The 22,844-nt window shown below is 43.8% G+C and overlaps 1 protein-coding gene and 1 long non-coding RNA gene across 3 annotated transcripts in view; one reads left to right on the top strand and one right to left on the bottom strand.

The window, feature by feature from the left end:
- LOC147115949 (uncharacterized) overlaps positions 1 to 17,547 on the bottom strand; it is a 124,651-nt gene extending 107,104 nt beyond the window's left edge. The window contains exons 1-2 of the long non-coding RNA XR_015078719.1: positions 17,462 to 17,547; positions 15,527 to 15,692 (exon numbers count right to left, since the gene is read on the bottom strand). This is a non-coding gene — a long non-coding RNA (uncharacterized LOC147115949). The remainder of the gene's footprint in view (positions 1 to 15,526; positions 15,693 to 17,461) is intronic.
- Positions 15,703 to 22,844, top strand: part of LOC147115947 (serine/threonine-protein phosphatase 2A regulatory subunit B'' subunit alpha-like) — a 472,008-nt gene continuing 464,866 nt past the window's right edge. For both annotated transcript variants that reach the window (XM_085990625.1, XM_085990626.1), the window contains exon 1: positions 15,703 to 16,785. The gene's annotated coding sequence lies outside the window, so the exon portion shown is untranslated. The remainder of the gene's footprint in view (positions 16,786 to 22,844) is intronic.

Genomic DNA, 22,844 nt, shown 5'->3' with positions numbered 1-22,844 from the left:
ACCCCCCCCCTCCTCCTCACCCTCGCGCAGGGGGGACTCGGGGCCTGAAGCTCAAAAAATTTCTCTCTCTCTCTCTCTCTCTTTCTTCCCTCTCTCTCTCTCCTTCTCCTCTTCCCTCTCTCTCCTTCTCCTCTTCCCTCTCTCCTCTTCCCTCTCTCTCCTTCTCCTCTTCCCTCTCCTTCTCCTCTTCCCTGTCTCTCTCTACTTCCCCCTCTCAGGTTTGACAGTGTCGGGGCCAGAGCGCGGGATGGACACCCGAAGTGATCCGCTTGCTAACGGCCGCCAGCCCGTGGGGTTTCCCTGCCTACTCCCCGCGGGCCGCCTCGCGCCGCTGGCACTGACCGCGCATGCGCCGCCCGCCCGCGAGAGCCAGCTCTGGCTTTTTTTTTTTAAACGGCTGTCCCCGATCTCAATCGGACATGGGAGTCTGCCAACCGGGTCCAAAGGCCCGCCTTGTTCACCAGCAGGTGCTACCGAGGTTAGTCCGGTTGGGCCTGGAGGGAGAGTGTGAGGGAGGGGGGGGGGGGGAGAGAGAGAGTGTGAGGGAGGGAGGGGAGAGAGTGTGAGGGAGAGGGGGGGAGAGAGAGTGTGAGGGAGGGGGGGAGAGAGAGTGTGAGGGAGAGGGAGGGAGAGAGAGTGTGAGGGAGAGGGGGGGAGAGAGAGTGTGAGGGAGAGGGGGGAGAGAGAGTGTGAGGGAGAGGGGGGAGAGAGAGTGTGAGGGGGGAGAGAGAGTGTGAGGGAGAGGGGGGGAGAGAGAGTGTGAGGGAGGGGGGGAGAGAGAGTGTGAGGGAGGGGGGGAGAGAGAGTGTGAGGGAGAGGGCTCTCTCTCTTCCAACAACAACATGCCCTCGAAAAAGCCTCGGCAACGCCGGGCTCCCCCAGCTAGTCTATATATATAAATGGATACTTCTGTCTGTCCTTCTGTCTGTCTGTCCTCACATGTGCGTCTGTCCGGCTATGCGCTCGAAAGTTACAGAACGTACCTACGCGCGCTTTACCTCCGAAGAAAGCTTACACTTCCGGGACGCTGGTAAGCGTATTTACTTTTCGGTCGGACGAAAATTGTTCGCGCCTTATGCAAAAAACCTTCAAAATTAAACTCATTATCTGCTAGCATTGATTGACTGACGTCAAGGTTCAACCAATCCTGTGCCGTCACGATTGACCAATCCTGTGCCGTCACGATTGACCAATCCTACAGTACAGTCCCCTGATGGTTGGCCAATCGGTGTGTGTGTGTGTGGGCGGGACTAATCATTTTCATCTCGGGGATCTGGCAGCCATTGTTTCAGTGCTGCCATGACTTCAGCTTCCAGCTCAAACTACTTTGAAAGTTAGTATCTCTTTTAAAAATAACATAAGATTTACCAAAAACGTTTTATAAGTACTTTCACTTTCATCTTTCAAGGTATTAAAAAGGTAGAAATGTTGCCCGGCAGCACATTCACAAAGGGACACAGACAGGGCCCTAAAGCCTGGGACTTGATTTAAAATGTTGCCCGGCACCAGATTCACAAAGGGACACAGACAGGGCCCCAAAGCCTGGCACTCGATTTAAACCGCCCGCCCCAAAACAGCCCTGGCAAAACCGGGCTCCCCCAGCTAGTAGTTCATATAATAATAGTAATAAAGCTACTCTTGACATTTGAGTGTTACCATAAGAGCATTTTTTGTTTCAACACCATGGTGAGTGAGCTGAGGTCTGTTGGAACTGTAAGGAATAAAAACAGCAGACAATCTGGAGATTGAATAGCCGATGATGTAATGACAGGCATGGAGGCCTAAGGCCTACACACATTACGATGGGCTCAGCTCAGCCCAATGCTGCCGTAGCACACTGGGAGCCTGCAGACAAACTGTGTGCCAGGCTCATTAGAGCTGCAATGAATACTCATAATTAAGGGGCCTCCCCATTATTAATCTGGAGTGCCTGAGCTCAAGTCAATGAAAGCCCATTGCTAATGGGCACTCATGGGGATGTGAAATGTGGCTCTTACCTTTCCCTAGAAAGAAGAAAGAAAGAACTTGCATTTATATAGTGCCATTCGTAACCTCATGATGCCAATTTACAGCAAATTAAGTACATTTGAAGTGTAGTCAATGTTGTAATGGAGGAAGCATGGCAGTCAATATGTGCACAGCAAGGTCCCACAAGCAGCCATGAAATAAATAATAAGATAATCTGTTTTAGTGATGTTGGTTGAGGGATAAATATTGGCCAGGACACTGGGGGAGAACTCCCCTGCTCTTCTTCGAATTAAGGCCATGGGATCTTTTACATCCATGTGAGAGGGCAGTAAGGGCCTTGGTTTAATGTCTCTTTTGAAATACAGCACCTCTGACAGTGCAGCACTCCATCAGTACTGCACTGGAGTGTCAGCTTAATTTGTCTGCTCAGGTCACTGGAGTGGGACTTGAACCCACAACCTTCTGACTCAGAGGTGAGTGTGACACCGCTCCCTTTGGAAGAGCTTCACTACCACTGCCAACATCCTCCCCGTCACCCGGTGGGAAAATAATTCCACCGGCAGCCAGCAGCGCTTCACTGCTTGCCCACAATTGCAGCCCCCGATGCTCCCGGCACTTCCAGCGTCACGTGCAAAGTGCCAGGTGCACCAGAAAAATAATGAAGTGATCTGACTTGACATCATCATCACTGGTTCACAGCACCCTTTAGGACAACATTATCAGCTCCAGAACCCCTCTTTTCACATACATGCCCTACCCTAAATTTTAATGTCACAGCCTCAAAGTATCTCATTGCGATGGGTTGGAAAATTTCCTTCCTCCCTCGGATCTGGGTTCAAAACTAGTTCAGAGTGATGCAACAGTGCAGTTATACTGCCACTTCCACATTGGTGGAGATTGGTTTCTGACTCTACTAAAGCCAAACACTGTGGGACCGTTTCGTTTTTGGGTTTTTACGCTAGGTATTTTCTTGGGTTCAGTGTCACTGCCCGTTCCTGTAAGCACACTCCGCGTCCCCTCTGAGCCGGAATGTGCCTTTACCTGCCCAATATCTAAGTAAATGTAGCACGACCCACAGTCGAAGAGCTAATCCCCATCACTGTACACTGGATATATCACACACTATTGCATGATCTTTTCGATTTTAGTAAGTGGAAGGATAATGCTCGAGCAGACCAGGCTGTAAACCATTGGACAAGTTTCTTGAACACTAAACAGTTACGAGAGCAGCACTCAGCACAATTGGTACACTCACACTAATTACAACATTTACTAACATCCTCAAAATATTACAAAATCTAGCAAAGACACTGGCATAGAAATTCATCTTCTTTGCACCTGTTTTACGCCTGTAAATGCACGGCGCATGCTGCGGTCGGCTGCAATCCAATATCAGAAAATTTCCTGAAATAGGCGTGAAGCACCCGATAATCACAAGCCTGTTTCAGGCAGATGCCTGGGATGACTCCAGGGTGCCCTAACCAATATGGTGGGCAGCGCAGGCCCAGCGTGGAAAGAGCATCGCACAGGCCATGTTGGACCCTTCAGTGGCAGTTTTTCACCCGATCCAATTTCTAGGCCTATTTCGCTTAACTACCATCTAAAGGTTTCCAAATGGTATTTGCCCACACAAATACTGCGGCCGCTTACATTTTACTTCAAAGACATCAGTCAGCCTGCCTTTAATGGCAGAGATGAAAAACTGACCGATTGAACAGAACTACACCTGAGCAGAAAGATGTCAAGACATGTAAACAATGCATTTGAAGCTGCCTTTGCTAACTGTATCTGACTCTTACCCTGTACATATTATGACCTGCAAGAAAAAAATGCAATAAATAATGCAACATAAACAAAAACTGCTTCATTCATGTCAGAGACCCTCTCCCAGAGGCTGTCTCTTGCTGGTTTGAATTGCACCAGCTACAGTATAACTCCGACCTGGTGGGAAGCAGCATTTTAAAAGCGCCAAGCAGCTCGTTGGACCACCTGTGATTTGTTAAAACTTTGTACGGGATCTTTTTAAGTTCCCGGCAATGCCAAAGACTTATTTTTCTATTAACGGAATAAGGAGACTTATAGGCCGGAATTTTCACCTTGGAATCGGGGAGGGTGTGTGCGGACTGCGTAGTAGGTCACCTTCCCAAAATTTTCAACAGCACGTTCTGCACTGCGCGTTTAACTCAACTACATCAATTGAAACTGTCATGCGGGTTTCCCGGCCAATGAAATGATGACATCACCAATGACTCGCTTTCAGCTCAGATATTTAAAAGGAGCCTGGCACACATCCCAGTTGAGGGTTGTTTGCGGAGGCAGACAGGTGGTTGGGGGGAGGTGGCTATTGCTATATTTTGAAGAGATTTGTGCGGGTGCAAGCAAGGATGGAGTCACAGCGACAGAAGGCTGCGCCCAGGTTCTCGGATGCCTTCCTGGAAGTCCTTGTCCAGCGAGTCAGAGCACGCAGGGAGGTCCTATTCCCTGGCAGTGGCAGGAAAAGAACAGCCAGAGACACCAAGAGGGCATGGCTGGCGATTGCACAAGAAGTGAGCAGCAGGGCTGTTTTTCAGCCGCTCCTGGATTCAACACCGCAAGAGATTTAATTGTCAGGAAAGGTGAGTAAAATGTCACATCCAACCCCATCACTCTGCCTTCCCAAGCCTACTCCTGCATGTCACTCCTCACACCAACTTACCTTGCAGGTGCACCCATCCCTCACTGCCTATGCACCTACTCACATCCCCATCTGACTATCCACCACTGATACTCACCCTCATCCTAATGCAATCCTACAATTCCGCTCTGAAGGTATCCTTCCAAAGGCACTGGCTGTCGTCCAGTACATCACCCAAGTGGCCATTTCTCATGGTTGGGCATGCGTAGTGAGTGTTGGTGGGCTATTGACTATGGGGCGGGATCACAGCCAAGCTGATCCTGCCCTCGCCCTTCATTTTGTACTTGTGCATTTAGCAGCACTGTCACTGAGTAGCGATCAGGATTGGGAATCCTGGCTGATTTTTTTTCTTTCCTTTGCCCAGGGGCACTGAAACTGACTGAGACCAGCTGCCTCACCACAGACAAGGCATCAAACCTCGGGCTCTGCGACTCCGTATGGTCCAGTTCCACTTTACATTACTAACCAAGCAATCGCATGTTACCTCACTGAATTTTAAATCCTACAAAATAAGGAATTGTTTCATTTATAACCAAATTCGGCAGTAAGCTATTGTGATATCATCCAAACACACTGCAGGAAGGAAGAGTCCAATTCCCCTGCAGTGAAAAATGAAATATCCAGCAGTGAATATTGATTCAGACTGATTATCTGCCAAAAATAGATGAAAGCTGTTCTCGTTAAACATCTGTAGCAAATGTATGGAATTTTTTATCTGCACAGGGATGTTGAAGGATTACTTATTCACATTGTGATTTCACCATTTTTCATTCATTTACAATTCTACTTATTTTGAGTAAAGATCGAAGCATAAGCATTAAACATTAATTACTTCATCCCTCTGAGAACTACCGCAGCAATTTCAGCATCAAGACCAGAATTTTAATTAACTCAGAGAATACAGTGAGAACGAAAAAATGTTTCGGAACAAGAAATGTCTATTAGACCTGGTAACCCATCCTTTTATTTTTAGGTCAACAGCGCTACCTGCCATCTCACCATGTCCCTCAATCTCTTTGCCCAGAAATACACCCAATGGCATCTTCAATCTATTTATATTATTCACTTCCCTGGTAACTGAGTCCACAATTGTGTTACATAATTCCCCACCACTTTCTTCGTTATATATGGCTCAGTGGTAGCACCCTCACCGATGAGTCAGAAGGTTGTGAGTTCAAAGTCCAACTCCAGAGTCTTGAGCATGTAACTCTAGGCTGCCACTTCAGTGCAGTACTGAGGGAATGCTGCACTATTAGACGTAGATGCTAAACCAAACAATTGTCCAATGAAATATCCAGCAGTGAATTTTACGCCCTCTCAGGTCAAAATAAAAGATCCCACAGCACTATTTCAAAGAAGAGCAGGGGAGTTCTCCCCAGTGTCCTGGCCCAACATTTATCCCTCAACGAACATCACTAAACCAGGTTATCTGGTCATCATCTCATTGCTGTTGGTGGAACCTTGCTGTGCGCCAATTGGCTGCCGCAGCTGGAGAGTCTGACTTGATTTAGTGATTCAGGTGATGTCAATAAGTAACTGCTTCATTTTCAAGATCTGGGAGGTTTTCTTTTCAAACTAGTTTCTGACTATGAGGTTTACTTTTTTCTGAGCAATATAAGGCCAGAAGAATTTATAGCTAATTTTAAGTCTGTGTGTTATAGTGAGAATTACTACACAGACCACAAGAGTAAATTTTAACAGGTCTTTACTAGTCGAAGGTCAGGGCTGAACTACCCAATAAATCATTACACAGCACTTATATACCGGTGTGGTCACCACCGGTATTACAGTATACAGCAGCCAAGATTAAGTAGTGCATCTCTTAAAATAGCTCTCTTAAAGGTGGAACGGTTACATACACCACAGCTAATATAGTATTTTATATGCAGCACTAAATATCATCAGAAAGTCAGTTTTGCAGATGTTATAAGATGAGAAAGCAAAGTAGGCACAGAGTTAAAGGAACATTTTGTTTTCAAAAAGCAGATGATAATAAAATATGTTTTCCACCGGATAGGTTAGTGTTGCAGTTTATGTGAAGCAATTCTGGCAGGTGTCCAATTTACCACAGAACACAATAATGCATGATGCGTACTCTGTAATAATAAAGATTCAAAACCTCAAATAAACCAATCTAAATGCATAGGTCACTTTCTGTATAAGGAGCAGCAGCAATAAGAAGCCAGCGTTGCTTCAGGCTGCTTTAAAGGGCCACTGAAAGAAAAAAAAGCTGGAAACAAGCAGCAGATTAGTCAGCCTTTCTCTCCACAGCTTGGAGACACGTCAGAGGTGCCCTCCACAGACGCTCGTTGACCTGCTCTGTCTTCCCAGCCTTTTCTGTTTCTTTTTCAGATCTCCAGCATTTGCAGTATTTTCCATTTGATTAAAGGGCCACTGTTAGCTTAAAAGCCCCAAAAAAATCTGTATGTGAAAAAAGGGCCACTTCAGGGGTTTCAAACTGGTCAATGGCTGCAATATTTGACATAATTTCCACAATGAAAATATAAAAGGATGATTTTCTCTCTGCTTCTATGTGTAGCAAAATCATAAACACATTCTTTATATAAGTAGATTTACAATGCCACTTCACGGAATAAATCTTCCCCCTTGACCTTTAAATCAATTGCTAGGAATTTCTGACCAAGTCCTTGAAGGGAACACTCCACGATTGGGTTTTGTATTGGGACAGTCACAGACTTACCCCAGTGGAATCCCATCACTATACAGGAGGAAATTCTATTGGTTTCATAGATTAAAATAATTTTTCCCATGTTACCGCACTGTGCCTGGCCTCTGGAATCGCAGTGCCATTTTCACAGACAGCCCTATTGTGGCCAGGCTAGAGTGTTCAGGAATGATATCTCATCAGCTAAACAAATAGCTCCAATCCTCCCAACATACTTGCTGCCTGGATTTGCCATAGCATCTTAACTGGTTACAACATGAGAAGATCAAGCCAACTTCTACCTCTAAAATCAAAAGAGGAATAATTTATCAAAAATACAAGATTCACACAGAACAAATTGTTTATATAGTCAACGGATGACTTATTGCTCTGTATATTCCAATTCAATCAAGGGGCGGGGGGGGGGGGGAAGTATTTTGTAAGGTGCTGTGAAGTGTGGGGATGTCTGCATGCTGATCGGGATCCCAGACACACACGTACAATGGAAACATGGAAGGGATTCTTTTAATACCCAGCATTTAGACTACAATAGGATTTCCATGGCAATAAGGTTTAATATAGAAGTTCTGCAGTGCTCTATAAAAATAAGAAAATGAAACTTTTGCCAGCAGAAATAACCAAGCTTTAAAAAGTAGCGTTTAATGGGATAGCATTCTGGAGTGCTAATGCACTACATCACAGGGGCAAGTGACATTGGTACATGGCATTGATCCTCAAGTATGTTTACCATCTTGACCGTACCATTCTGGGAGGGTGCCATACATTTTCCTCACAAATGGGGCAGAAACTCGGAACGAGGGTCTTTTTTTTATATATAATAATGGGAGGGCACTCTCACACGTCACAGTGAATGATTTCAGAGGGCCCATTGGTGGGAGCAGGCTTCTCATCCTTTCAGGCCTGGATTGCATGTGGTACAGGATAAGTGAGATACAGGAAAGGAACATAGGAACGTAGGAACAGGAGAAGACCATTCAGCTCTTTGAGCCTGTTCGCCATTCAATTAGATCATAGCTGATCTGTATCTTAACTCCATCTATCCACCTTGGTTCCATATCCCTTAATACCCTTGCCTAACAAAAATCTATAAATCTCAGCTTTGAAATTTTCAATTGACCTAGCCTCAAACAGAGTTCCAGATTTCCACTACCGTTTGTGTGAAGAAAAGCTTCCTGACGTCACTCCTGAATGGCCGAGATCTAATGTTAAGTTTATGCCCACTTGTTCTGGACTCCTCCAACATAGAAGATAGTTTCTTTCTATCTACCCTATCAACTGCTTTAATCATCTTAAACACCTCAATTAGATCACCCCTTAATCTACTATTCAGGAAGAAAAAAATACGAGAGGCAGTTTGACCATCAACTAAAAAAAAAGGTAAATAAAAGCACTGTTTGATACTGAAGGTTGATTTTAAACACAAGGAAATTGTTTCAGCCATTGTAAAGGGTAGATTACTGACTGGTAAGTGGGTGTGAAAACATTTCTGTGCTGTATGACTCAGACAGTTAATGTTACATGTTTTTCTTCTATTATTTTTACAACCACTTGAGAAATGAGTCATGGTGTTTCCCATTCAAGCTAGGCATGACATAGTCACAGTGGAAGTCACTAAAGCATGCAATGGTCACTTCTTGTCCTGTTCGGTCACTCTATGGTATGCATGCCTTTCCACCTACTCAGGCTGCAGCAGGGAACATGTGGTGAAGTTATCACTCACCCTGTACTCGCAGGGCACCTTGAGCTTTAGGTCGGATCCCTCCGTCAGAAAGACGAGGGCAAGGATTGAGCCGTAGCCAGACATTTCGGTCACGGAAGGGGTTTCACTTTAGGAAATTGGAAGGAAATGAAGGCGAGAGGTCGGTAGGAAGATAATGTTATCCTAATCCTTCAGGATGTTTGCTACACTGCAGCTTAGAAAACTCCGGGAGATGACAATTATTTTATTCACATGAAGTTTTAAATCAGAAAATTCTTTTTAATAAACACAATAGATGGAATATATTTAAGTGCACACTTTGGAGTTTTGTTCCATCCGGACACAGTAAACCTCATATTTTCAGAGGGGAAAACAAACTTGTTGACATTAATGCCTTGTAGGTCGTTACATTTTTCCAATTTTCTCTGCTGTTTTCCTGGGCACTGGATAGGGAGAGCAGGAATGTGGGCTGATGTTTTTCCTGATAATTCAGCACAGACTAAGGCCTTGAACTTATGCGGTGTGAATATTAATATACAAATTTATTACATTCCTATGCAATTTCCCTATCTGCTATTTCAACAGAGGTATTGACTCCTTATAATAGCAGGCAAATGAATTAAGCATTCATATTCAAATCTTTACATAGCTGAATTTTAAGACACAAGGATCAAATCTGAGAGTTGCTGGCTTGAAAGGTTCAGTACCACATTGCATGGTGTCTTTATCCTCCGAGCCTTTTGGGAAGCCTTTGAGTCCATTCTTTAAGTACAGATGCATTCGTATTGCCATTTTATTAGTTATATTTTTCTCTTATTCTCTAGCTTGCCCTCACACACCTTACCCCAGCAGACGGGTCAGGGCAGGGCTGTTCTTTTTCTCCCATGTTTCTTTCTTCGCTTTCAGGTGTATTTCTCCCCTCACCTCTCCCTCTCCCCCAGCATCCCAAGAACTGGTCTTTGTCATTCCAGCAAGCATCTCACATTTATTTTTTGTGTCCCTTTTGTCAGCCCACTTAGGTCTGGGGTGTCAATAGAGTGACGTCTTGAGCCTGTATCCCTCCACTTTGCAGCACTTGTATCAGCCATCACAAGGCACTCATACATAACTCAAGCAAATAAGATAGGTATTTGGAAATGCAAAACCAAGCACAAGGTCAAAGAAGTTAATGTTGAACCCTAAGCTCATTCACGGTGGTTGAAATATGCTGTCTACTTTATATGCTACTGGTGAAAGGAGCATTCCAATCCACTGCTGGCCTCTGATTCTTACTGTAGTAAAGAGTTGAATTCCATCCAGCAGATAAGTGAAAAATGTATTTCTAAAGCTTTGTGTTACTTCCCTTCCCCTCTCCCCAACTGTGCAAGAATTTATTTTCAGTATTTTTTTTACTGTCCCCTTCCCCTTTTCTGGACCTCTCCGTGTTATTTACTGTTCTAGAACGGATGGACAACCTGCACCTAGGTCTCTACCAGTTCTCTGAAGTGTTTAAGAGTAGCCCAAGAAGAGTCACCCTCCAATTCCCTGTCCCTCTGTGTGGAAGCACCTGGCCTCTAATCTCTGTGGAATCTTTCCCATAGCTGAAATGAGATTGCAGCAGGTAAAGGCTCACCAGCATCCCACCGTTCCATTGTACAATGTAGTCAGTCTCATTGTAGCACCCTTCAGGAGCATCTTTTGAAACTGAGAATTAAACAGCAGTGGTTCACAACACCTTAAATCAGAATAGAATTCTAAGATTGTGCAATGCACAGCTCCAAAGTCTGTGAAAATGTTATATTTGTTACTTATTTGGATTGACAAGAGACATTACACAGATATATTCACTCAATTCTTCATACCAACACTCCATATTGAGGTACTTAATAATCATTTTCAAGTCTCAAGAGACTACAGGCAAATGGAAAAAATTGTTGAATAATTCTGGATCAATATCTGGTGATGTCCTGAAAGTGGAGAATGTAACACATGTCAAAGTACTTGTCATAGTATTTTCTGGTTGCTTTTTGTTTCAGAGTTTACAAATACAGGGTGGTATCCAAGAATATGGGGCAGGTTTTTGACTCGTCATCTGGATGTAAAACTGGGCAACCCGTTATAGAAACTGCCCAGTTTCCATCTCCATTGTTTCTGTAATGAGCGGCCAATCTGCAACACCAGTTTCACGCCCTGGCGGCAAGTATAAAATTTACCCCTATGTGTTTTTATTAGAGGCTATTCTTTTACTGACAGAAGGGAAATGTGTAATGTTTAGGTGGATCCTGGCTGCGTTTAGTGGATATTTGTAAAACATAGTGTGATCGGTTTCAGTCCTCTGTCCACTCCTAATTATCAATGGGAGATTTGTGTCTGTAGATGAGCCTGTGTCAAAATAGCCAATCATTTTAACCATGCCTCAATCTAATTTTATCTCTTATTACAGCACCATGTGCTATCACTAAATTATAGATGGGTTGCAAAATTCTGACTGTAAATTCAAATTGTTCAATGATAGGGTCATGCACATGACAATCATAATGAGCCTAAAAGATTAACATACATCTGCACTTATTTAATGGCAGTGGTAAGGATTCCAAATCTGTATACTTGCACACAGGTGCCTATTTGACATAAACTCTTTGGAAATTGGACCCACTAGACTGGACTTTCCAATTAGGAAGGGACAGTTTTTGCTCACAAATCAAGTAATCATGACCAGAAAAGTGGGCAAAGACCTGTTACGCTGAATATCTGCCCACTGTGCTTCATACACAATTCCCCAGGGGTGAGGAACACATAAGATGCACCATCTCAAACAGGTAGGATGGTCATCTAAGGGTGGGAATGTCTTACACACCATTTCCCAATGTTCCAGCATGCAGGACCTCCATTCATAATTACATCCATGTAAAATGGGCATCCAGGGTTGCTAAGTAAAGGTAAGTCTATGGAAGATGATGGAAAGGACATATTAATAATAAGGTAAGAGTAATTCAGCCATTTCTTAACCAATTTTTTGTTTCATTTTTTTTCTCTCATTTGTGGTGAAAAAAACATTTTGCTCCTGCACCATTACTGCCACCAGTGGATTTCCCAATGGGAATTCCCCTATCTGAGGTGAATTGAAGAGGAGAATGAATGAAAAATTCCAGGCAAGTCTGGCTGCATAACAGGTGCTGTGTGCCCACCCGATGATACCTGCATATCTGCAACTGCAGACAGAGATGATATGCCTCGTTCTGGCAGACGATTAATGCATGTGGAAGCTCTATACCTAAAAGAAGCAAGACCAGCAGACCAGTGACATCACTAAGATATGGGACTGGCTGACAAACTGTAATGTTAGATGCTTCAACTAAATATTGGGAAGACTGAAGCCAGTCGTCTTCGGTCTGCGCCACAAACTCCGTTTCCTTGCCACTGACTCCAACCCTCTCCCTGGCAACTGTCTGTGGCTGAACCAGACCATTCACAACCTCGTATTTGACCCCGAAATGAGCTTCCAATCACTGCTCCATCAGCAAGACCGCCTACTTCCACCTCCATAACATCGCCCGACTCCACCCCTGCCTCAGCTCATCTGCTGCTGAAACCCTCATCCATGCCTTTGTTACCTCTAGACTTGACTATTCACATGGTCCCCTGGCTGGCCTCCCATCTTCCACACTCCATAAACTTGAGCTCATCCAAAACTCGGCTGCCCGTGTCCTAACTTGCACCAAGTCCCGTTCACCCATCACCCCTATGCTCGCTGACCTACATTGGGTACCGGTCCGGCAATGCCTCTATTTTAAAATTCTCATCCTTGTTTTCAAATCCCTCCATGGCCTCGCCGCTCCCTATCTCTGTAACCTCCTCTGGCCCTAAAACTCTCCGAGCTCTCTGTGCTCTTCCAATTCTGGCCTCTTGCGCATCCCCAATTTTAATTGCTCCACCACGGGCGGTCATGCCTTCAGCTGCCTGGGCCCTCAGTTCTGAAATTCTCTCCCTAAATCTTTCCACCTCTCTACCTCTCTCTCCTCCTAAAGTCGCTCCTTAAAACCTACCTGTCATCTGTCCTAATATCTCCTTATGTTTCCCACATTACAACAGTGACTCCACTTCAAAAGTACTTCATTGGTTGTAAAGCGCTTTGAGACGTCCGGTGGTCGTGAAAGGCGCTATTTAAATGCAAATCTTCAAGTCTTCCTTTATGTGGCTCAGTGTCAAATTGTGTTTGGGACATTTTACTATGTTAAAGGTGCTACATAAATGAAAGTTGTTGTTGTTGTTCCTCAGAAACACCCCAATCACAGGATGCCATGCTTTCAGTTTCATTGCGTGAAGGAAGACATGCCAGGGTAATCAAGTACCCTGATTGGTTGCAGCCACCAAGATGCCAGCAGCCATAGCTGAAACTCCTGGCGCACCTCGCAGGCAACAACTGTAGTGAACTACCTTCACCAACGTATGCAGATGGTGCCATGGAGTGGCATAGAGGATCGCCTGCCTTACAGCCACCTCATGCAGCACTACCTCCCCTTCAGTCGCCTGGGAGTTGGGTGCTGGACTGTACAGTCCCTTGCTTGCATCTCAGGTTTCCTTTTGCTTCAACTTTGCCCATCATTTCTTCATCTGCTCCTATTTTAGCCTTAGCAAAGTTACCAATAGGTGAGCCTTTCCTAAATTGTAAGCATTTTTGTCCCCTAGTCTGACACTTCCCTTTAATCGTTGGCATTCCTTTAAATTTCATGCACATCATTTTACACTCACATCACTAAGTGCTCCCTGCACACATCCATATCTGTACCTGAAGCTATAAAAGAAAGAAAGACTTGCATTTATATAGCACCTTTCACGACCACCGGACGTCACAAAGCACTTTACAGCCAATTAAATACTTTTTTTTGAAGTGGAGTCTTTGTTGTAATGTGGGAAACACGACAGCCAATTTGCGCACAACAAGGTCCCACAAACAGCAATGTGATAATGACCAGATAATCTGATTTGTTATGTTGGTTGAGGGATAAATATTGGCCAGGACACAGGGGATAACGCCCCTGCTCTTCTTCGAAATAGTACATTGGGATCTTTTTACAGACGGGGCCTCAGTTTAATGTCTCATCCAAAAGACGGCACCTCCGACAGTGCAGCACTATGCACAATTATGAGAAAAAAAGAACCATGGAAAATTGGTTGCAAACAACACACTTCACATCCGACCAGCTTAACACCCATTTAAAACCTTTCAGGTGTAAACTGCACCCAAATCAGAAACTCTAAGCTCCTGTATCATTGGGGTAAATTTTGACTTTGTGCGATATTGTAAAACAGCTGATAGCAAATAGGCAGCCTATTCTACATCTCTCCCATCAATGGAAATAAAAAGCGGAAGAGATGTAAAAAAAGGCTGCTGATTCACTATCACAAATTATCGCACAAAGTCAAGAACCTACCCCACAGTGTGCAAACACAAGCTTCAATTACAGTATTAACAATTACAGTGAATTGGTACATAGTCAGGTGTGGTGTTATTACTGTTGAACTCTGGAGACACTCTTGCTTTGTACTGTTATCAATTCTGGGAGATTGAGTAATGAAGAATTGTTTTGGGACCTGGTTCTCACTCCAGAGCCTCTATATTGCATGATAATACAATGCTTTGTTGTGCCCATTACCATCTGCCTGTCAGCAGGGAAAAGTTACTGATGTCTCTTACAAGAACCTCTCCACATTTTATGTATATGAAGTGACATGATAAGTTAAATTAAATAATGAGTGAAGCATGTAAGATCTTCTGTAGTTAATGAAGACGCCCTTCTGTCAGAACTTTGGGTCAAGGGGATTGAATTTTATTAGAACTCTAATTATAACTAATTTTGAAGATCAGGGGCAATGTTTCCTTCCTGCTTGTCACCACCACATGATAGTAGTGTCATGCCTATGTAACAACAATGCTATTGAGTGACCCACAAAAAAAAAGAAAATATTTGAATCTCCTATTATAGACCAGTGTTTTCACACCACACTAATCTGCTATGACTGGCGAGTGCGGGAGAGGAATACAGAATGCCAGTGGTATCCTATATTTTTTACAGTGCCATTCAGACAATGTAGCAGTGATGCTAAGTAGATAGGATGTACTGTAGCAGCGTCAATGCACTGGTACGCAACAGGTTTTCAAAATAAAACAAAAGCCCTGGTCGAAGCAGAACTCGAGCAGCTTCTGTACCTTTTCCACCAGAATATTTCTTCTAGAAGTTCATATAATGCTCCTTATCAGGGGAGAGGGGGGAATGGCCAATCAAACTCCTTGTGCCCTGTATTGTCAACCCTCCTGGCACAATAGTGAAGACAGTTCTGAAGTACAACTTAGACTTTTCATCTGGTGACGTGTAATGTCATATGTAAACAACAAATAAAATAGGCCTTTAGCACCATGATAGGGATATCTTTCTTAGTATTGTTAAGAGCATAGAGGCACCCAGGAGAAATTCTTCCCCTTTAGTTTTTAATATAATGATGGGGAATTATTCCATACCTTTACTGTATAGGAGTTCTGCATATGTTTCAAACCGATAGCATCTTTTGTAAATCTTCATACTATGCGCAAGTCACAGGCGGACTATGTTGTGCCCATTACCATCTGCTTGGCTGACCATTATATCAATCATTGTTTTCAGTCTCTGTTCTATGAGCAGTTCGTACTTTATAAAAGAGAACATGATAATTAGTTTATTTAGCAGGCATTGTTCATCTACAATGCTGCAGATCACTGGTTTGTATAATTGTTACACAATGGGGTGAAAAATATGAGGATTACCCATTTAGAAGCAATTATGTGTAGCTCTTCAAGTTAGTCGGTGGAGAAGTGTGCTGCCTTGAGTGGAATTAAGACAGGAGGGCCCCAGATTCAGTCTCTGGTCTTTGCTGAATTTACTGACTTTGGTCAGAGCAGTATGACAGATGCCCTCAGCACCCTTGGGCTAGTCCAAAAAAATCAGCCACAATTCACATTCCAGATCACTAACCAATGGCCCCCACTGGAAAGTATGTGTGATGACATGAGGTGAGAGGCTGCACTGAGATGCCCCCTGTGGCTGAATAGTCTGTCAGCACTCACTATCTAGCCTCACACCAGAAGAATGGTTGAGTTACCAGGTGCTGGCTAGCAGCAGTGGTTCCATATCTCAGCAAAGTCAGGAGAAGAGTAAAGTAAATTGGAAGAGAAAATAAAAATAATTCGAGTTATTTCGACTCCCAAAAGAGAAATTGGTCATGATACCACTTGTATTCTTTATGAAAACTGACTGTTACATATTGCCTCAATTTGGTTTGATCTGTTGAAAGCCATTTTTAGAGTATGTTTATAATAGATCAGCCTAAACTGGTTTTTAAATCCTAGTGTGTACAACTCTATCTCCAGCCAAGTCATGTGCTGCTCTCAGTGTCGCTCCAAAGTTTCCATACTCTGATTGGCTGTCATTAACTCCCTCAGAGGTCCCCCCCACCACGATCCAGAGTTCCACTGAGAGCTCTCTTCTACGGCATCTGCCTGCCTGTCTATGACTCTCACAGTTAGAATAGAATGACTTAAGAATTTCAGCAGTGTTGTGTAGTCGGCCCGTAGAGGTTGTTAGTGGAAGTCTGTTCCTCCCTTTTTTTTTTACAGACACCTCACCCAGAAAAGAAAGTAAAAGTCCCGAGGCAACAGCAGGGGCAGTCTCAAGTCTTTGCTCTTTTCTAAAACTGTAGTCCCTTCATCAACTGAGCAGGAAGAATATCACTGAAAGTTAAAGGGTATGTGTACTATGCTTATTTATGTTATCTGAGCTTTCTCCTTTATATTTACCTCAGACTTGAGTGTTAGTCACTGCTTTATTAAGATGAACTGGAGCAGCAGTTTGCTTGTACTTATTGTGCCCATGAAGAAATCCTTTGTGAAAATCTGTGTTAAAGAGGGCTCACAGTGACATGACATTTATACCTATTGCTCCAGGCTTGTTTTACTTTAAGTAAAGGAGAAAATTAAGTTAGATGATGTAGAACTTCAACAGTAGAGTTAGAGGGGAAAGGTGTCTGTTTTTCTGATTTCTAAAGATATAATTAAACAACCTTAATTATACTTTTTTGCACATACTTGTGCTAATGAGTGTACTGTGTTGAATCCTGTCTATATTTTTTTTTGCTTTGCGGTACTATTATCACAGTATTGTAGAAACAAGTTTAGTGCTGGGCTGTGTGAATAGTTTTAGAGTTGGTCTGACGATCTGATTTGAAAGCAATTCTGTACAACATGCATGGATAAATTTGTGTGCTTCAGTTATTCGTCTAACGTAGGGATTTTGAACTGGTGTCACCTCAAGCACGGATCTTGCTAATACACAGTGCTGTCGATCTGATTTTGCTGTGTCACATCGACAGCTATCTCCATTTACACAATATAGTTACGGCGACAAAACATAAACAAATGTACCTGATGTTCAGCTGCATGAAATAATGTTATGTAGGATAGTGAACAGGATCCACATGATCAAAGTTCCTGATCCTCTACAGTCCACAACATATTGCATATGCACACAATAATATGTGCAGTGAGTTTTATATATATATATTTATAGAATAATTGAACATCTAGTTACAAGGCTGTAACTTAATCGAGGGGGTTCAGATGACATCATAAAAAGCAACAGTGTAGCCCAAGCAGTTTATAAATGTTATCTGAAACCCTCACTTAAGTACTAGTATTAGCCTTTACCTGATTCCCTGATAGCTGATATTTAAAGGGGCACTGACTTCATTTAAAAGTGTTTGGCAAACCAATTCCCATTTGTTTATAAACCTGTGTTGTTGTGCTATAAATCGCATCAGGACCCTAGCAGATAACACCAGTGTGATGAAAAGAGCACACATGTCTTCTGACTCTTTCCATTCCCTGTACAAAAAAAGAACGACCAATATTTTTTTCGTGATGACAGTGCCCCTTTAACAACTATGTGGAACTTTACCTTTTATAATTTGTCAAAACTTCCTTTGTCCCCCTCATTTCTTATCCGAATGCCATTCACAGGAAGGTATTATATTGTATCATACTTTCATTCTTCTAGGTTTATTGAGAAAATGATTTGCTGTACGTTACGGGATAAATTACCTGCATAACGTAAAGAGGCATCTGCGGATTTCTGAGATTTACCTTTATATTAATGTTGTCAGTGGTTATTTTCTGTCCATGTCAGACTTTCATGCTTGGTTTATTAACCGTGTGCCAAGACCTACACTGTTTAATTCTAAAACGTAAGTTTGTTCAGGATGCTTCAGTTGCCGGGGATGTTGGGCTTGGGTTGCAATCTGTTTTGCCATATGCATTCTATCTGTTGGTGCCACATCCTTGTGCAAGTCTGTAGATGCTGGTGGGTGTAATGGTGTGTGAAGGACATGAGGAAGGAGTTAGTTACTGCATGTGGGAGGAGCTGCTAGCCGAGCTCCAAAGGTCGTAGTAATTAGATTCTGTTGAATCTCTCTGAGGAGATGCCCGAGAGGAATTAATTACATATTGTGGTTATGAGAAAACAGTTCCATAGAAAAAGTGCCTGTTATGATTAATAAGTCCGGGGCGATTCTGTTCACGTTACAGCGCTGGCTCGGTGCAGAGCTGGTACAGAGTGCAGAGAGCGTCTGTCCTGTGTTTTCTGTGTGCCCTTGTGACTGTGACCAGTGCCTGCCTATTCTTGTTTAATTCAAATACTTTGTGAGATTAATTTGAAGGGAAAGGACTTTAAAGATATTATAAAACTAAATGCCCTTTAGGCAGGGTAATCAAGTCTCGACAGGACTGTACCTGCATCAGGGAAGTTTTAACTTTGGCGCCTTAGGATACAATGTTACAAAAATACTAGGCGAGATCCGGTAATTGGACTCTGTCAAACAATCGCTCTGTAGCAAAACTTCTCGGATGCTGTATTTTTCCTCGGAATTTGTGATAAGGGTTGCGCAAGGATTAGCACGAGAACAACGGCAGTGAATTTTACAAAGGCAATGAGAAAAGAAGTTCAGAAGATGCGAAGTGAGAAACAGAAAATGCTGGAAACGCATTGAATTACATAGAATTAAAGCACAGAAACCGGCCATTCGGCCCAACAGGTCCATGCTCCACACATGCCTCCTCCCACTTTCTTTCATCTCACCCCATCAACACCCAGCAGGCCAGGCAGCATCTGCGGAGACAACCGACAAGTTGACATTTATGGGTAAGGATCATTTGTCAAAAACTGGGAAAACTTCAGAGTTTGGGGCTGTGCTAGAATGACTCTCCAGCTTTATTGTGGTCACCAAATGTATATTGATGGAAGAGCCGGTAAAGGGAGCATAGCAATTACATTTCAGGGCACCTAAGGGAAATCTATAAGAATATTAGATTACCTGGCGGCATCCTCATTTAGATATTGCTGAAATATTGGCCACTATTTGACTTGCGGCCAAAACGGGCTAGGCACGCCAGTCTGAGGCCTGAGTTAAATTAGGCTCCGAGGCTCATTTAAATGCCGCCAGCTCTCTCACACACACAGCTGGCGAACAGGTCGGGTCGGGGAGGGCGCGACCCGCGGGGTGCCACAAACCTGCTGACAGCGGGCTGAAGTCGTTTCGTGGGCTCAGGGGGAGCTCTCTCTCTCTCTTTTGCTTCTCCTGAGCTGATTAAAAAAAAAAAAAATTGCTTCAGCCTTTTTTTTAGAGCAACCTCCAGCGGTCCCTTTAAGGAGCGGTGGTTAGGCCGCTCCGTGCCCGGTACAGGTGGGCTGAGCGTGCACAGCGCAAGCTCCACCCATTTGTACCTGAACTTCAATCAGCATCTGAAGAGGACCCTAATTTTCATCTTTAAGCAGCCTTGCACCTGTTTCAAGCGGCCAGGCTTATTATTTACAGGCCTCCCCGAATATTGTGGGCCTTTGGTGTAAACGGCGTGGGCGAGGGTTGAATTCCTCCCCAGATGTGTCCAGTTTGGGCCACTACACTTATGAGAAGACAAACAAGCATTGGAAATGAATCAAAGAAGGGGAATCAGGACGATACCGGTTCTGACCTCAATGAATTATGAAGAGACATTAAGGGAGCTAATGCTGCTGCCATTGAAACAAAAAAGACTAATGAGGCAAGGGAGGCACGGTCTGAGATTTTTAAACCATGCAGGAATCAGCAGGGAGAATGGGAGGAAGCTATTTGTGTGCAAAAAGAGAAATGGAGGATGTGATTATAAGCTGCGGAAATCTCAGTCCAAACCTAACTTCAGGAGTAACTACTTCCCACTTAAAGCTTTCAGCGTGTTGTAAGCTGGCACTTGGCTTTAGAATGTTCTGTGACAGTCACAGGAAATGAAATGGAATTTCTGAGGTCATGAGTCTCACTCTGTTAAGGGGCAGAGATTCATGCAAAGGTGGTCTAGATTGCTGACTTCAATTACTAGCTGTTCTCTATTACAGCAATTTCCAGGCAGGGTGGATGTGCCAAGGTTATAAGTGGTAAAGCAGGGCAAATTGGGATATATTTGGACTTTTTTTTACTGCATTGTTTTATGAGAACATGGAGAAATAAATACAAATGAAATTCCTAATAGAAATCCAACTTTTCTTATGGCACTATTTTCCACATGGCATCCCCTAAGTTGGTCAGTGTAAAGGTTAAAGCTTACCGCTTCTCAAAGTCATATTCTTACCTTTATAAGCATCATGGTTTATGACTCCTCTGGATGGAACTCTTACCTTCCCATTACATTATCATGAACAGTCTGAATAGGCTAATAACATACACTAATGCTATCTGTAGGTCTGTTGGGTAAGCGCACTGTAAAATGTTTGGCAAGGTCCAGTACCAAAAGATGGTCTGGTGATGGCATGTGGCAAAGCATGAGGTAACAGAGAGGGTTGGTGAGGGCAATGCAGTTGACGTGGTGTACATGGACTTCCAAAAGGCATTTGATAAAGTGCAACATAATAGGCTTGCCAGCAAAGTTGAAGCCCATGGAATAAAAGGGACAGTGGCAGCATAGATACAAAATTGGCTAAGTGACAGGAAACAGGGAGTAGTGGTGTACAGTTGTTATTCGGACTGGAGGAAGGTACACAGTGGTGTTCCCCAGGGGTCGGTACTAGGACCACTGCTTTTCTTGATATATATTAATGACTTAGACTTAGGTGTACAGGGCACACTTTCAAAATTTGTAGATGACACAAAATTTGGAAGTATAGTGAACAGTGAGGATAGTAATAGGGGGAAAAATTCAGTTGTTTGCGCCTCCCGTTAGCGCCTTAAGAGGGCGCTAATGGGGTGCAAAGCAACTAGTGCCCGAGCGCGGCGATGTTTGCGCCGCTCCCGAAATTAACTAGACATTTTGCGGTGGTGCTAAACACTACCGCCACTATCTCCTGCACTGGCAGATCGTGATGTCAGTCGAGTGCGCAATGTCCCAGTAGTGCCCCAGACCGGATATTGAGTGGTGCCCTCTGCCTTACCGCCTGCCGCTAGCAACGACAGGTTGAGGGGAGCATTTTGCAGTCAGAAAAGGACTGGGGGAGCGCTATTTAAAGGCGACTGCTTCCTGCCATTTTTTGTTGGTGACATTTTTGCACCACTCATTCTGAGAGAGAGAGAGAGAGACTTCTGGAGAGATTCAACACTATGTGAAGGAGTTATGGGTACTGAGCAGCACTTTGCAGGTTCATTTTGATTTGCCCTTTCTTGCTTCGCCAGTGCTCTGAGGTAGCGCCTCGCTCCTCGGCCTTTGCGCCTTAAGACAGGTGTGAAGCACCTGATTTAGCGCTCCAATCACCTTCAGAGGCGATAAAAGCCAAGTTTGCCGTCGGAGGCGATAATTAGCGCCAGGCGCTAAACTTTGTGCACGGCCGATAATGGCGCCCCAAATGGGGCGATACTGAATTTTTCCCCCATAGACTTTAAAAGGACATAGACAGGCTGATGGAATGAGTGGACACATGGCAGATGAAATTTAACGCAGAAAATGCGAAGTGATACATTTTGGTAGGAAGAATGAAGAGAGGCAACATAAACCAAAGGGTACAATTCTAAAGGAAGTGCATGAACAGAGAGACCTGGGGCTATGTGCGCACAAATCATTGAAGGTGGCAGGGCAGGTTGAGAAAGCAGTTAAAAAAGCATATGGGATCCTGGGCTTCATAAATAGAGGCATAGAGTACAAAATCAAGGAAGTTATGACGAACCTTTATAAAACACAGGTCCGACCTCAGCTGGAGTATTGTGTCCAATTCTGTGCACCGCACTTTAGGAAGGATGTGAAGGCCTTAGAGAGGGTGCAGAAAAGATTTACAAGAATGGTTCCAGGGATGAGGGACTTCAGTTACATGGATCGACTGGAGAAGCTGGGGTTGTTCTCCTTAGCGCAGAGAAGGTTGAGAGGAGATTTGATAGAAGTGTTCAAAATCATGAGGGATCTGGACAGAGTAGATTGAGAGAAACTGTTCCCATTGGCAGAAGGGTCGAGAACCAGAGGACACAGATTTAAAGAACTGGCAGAAGAACAAAAGGTGACATGAGGAAAAACTTTTTTACGCAGCGAGTGGTTAGGATCTGGAATGCACTGCCTGAGAGGGTGGTGGAGGCAGATTCAATCATGGCTTTCAAAAGGGAATTGGATAAGTACCTGAAGGAGAAAAATTTGCAGGGCTACAAGGAAAGGGCGGGGGAGTGCGACTAGCTGAAGTGCTCTTGCAGAGAGAGCCGGCACGGGCTCGACAGGCTGAAAGGCCTCCTTCCGTACTGTAACCATTCTATGATTCTAAGGCGAAACTACACAAATGGCTTTTTACCTCGACATGAGTGCTTTGTAACCC

This window comes from Somniosus microcephalus, chromosome 6, assembly GCF_052327205.1.
Source record: "Somniosus microcephalus isolate GS21.2 chromosome 6, FLI_Smic_1.0, whole genome shotgun sequence".
Classification (NCBI taxonomy): Eukaryota; Metazoa; Chordata; class Chondrichthyes; order Squaliformes; family Somniosidae; genus Somniosus; species Somniosus microcephalus.
The sequence above is the reverse complement of the archived record's forward strand: the minus strand, read 5'-3'. Positions and strand labels throughout refer to the sequence as shown.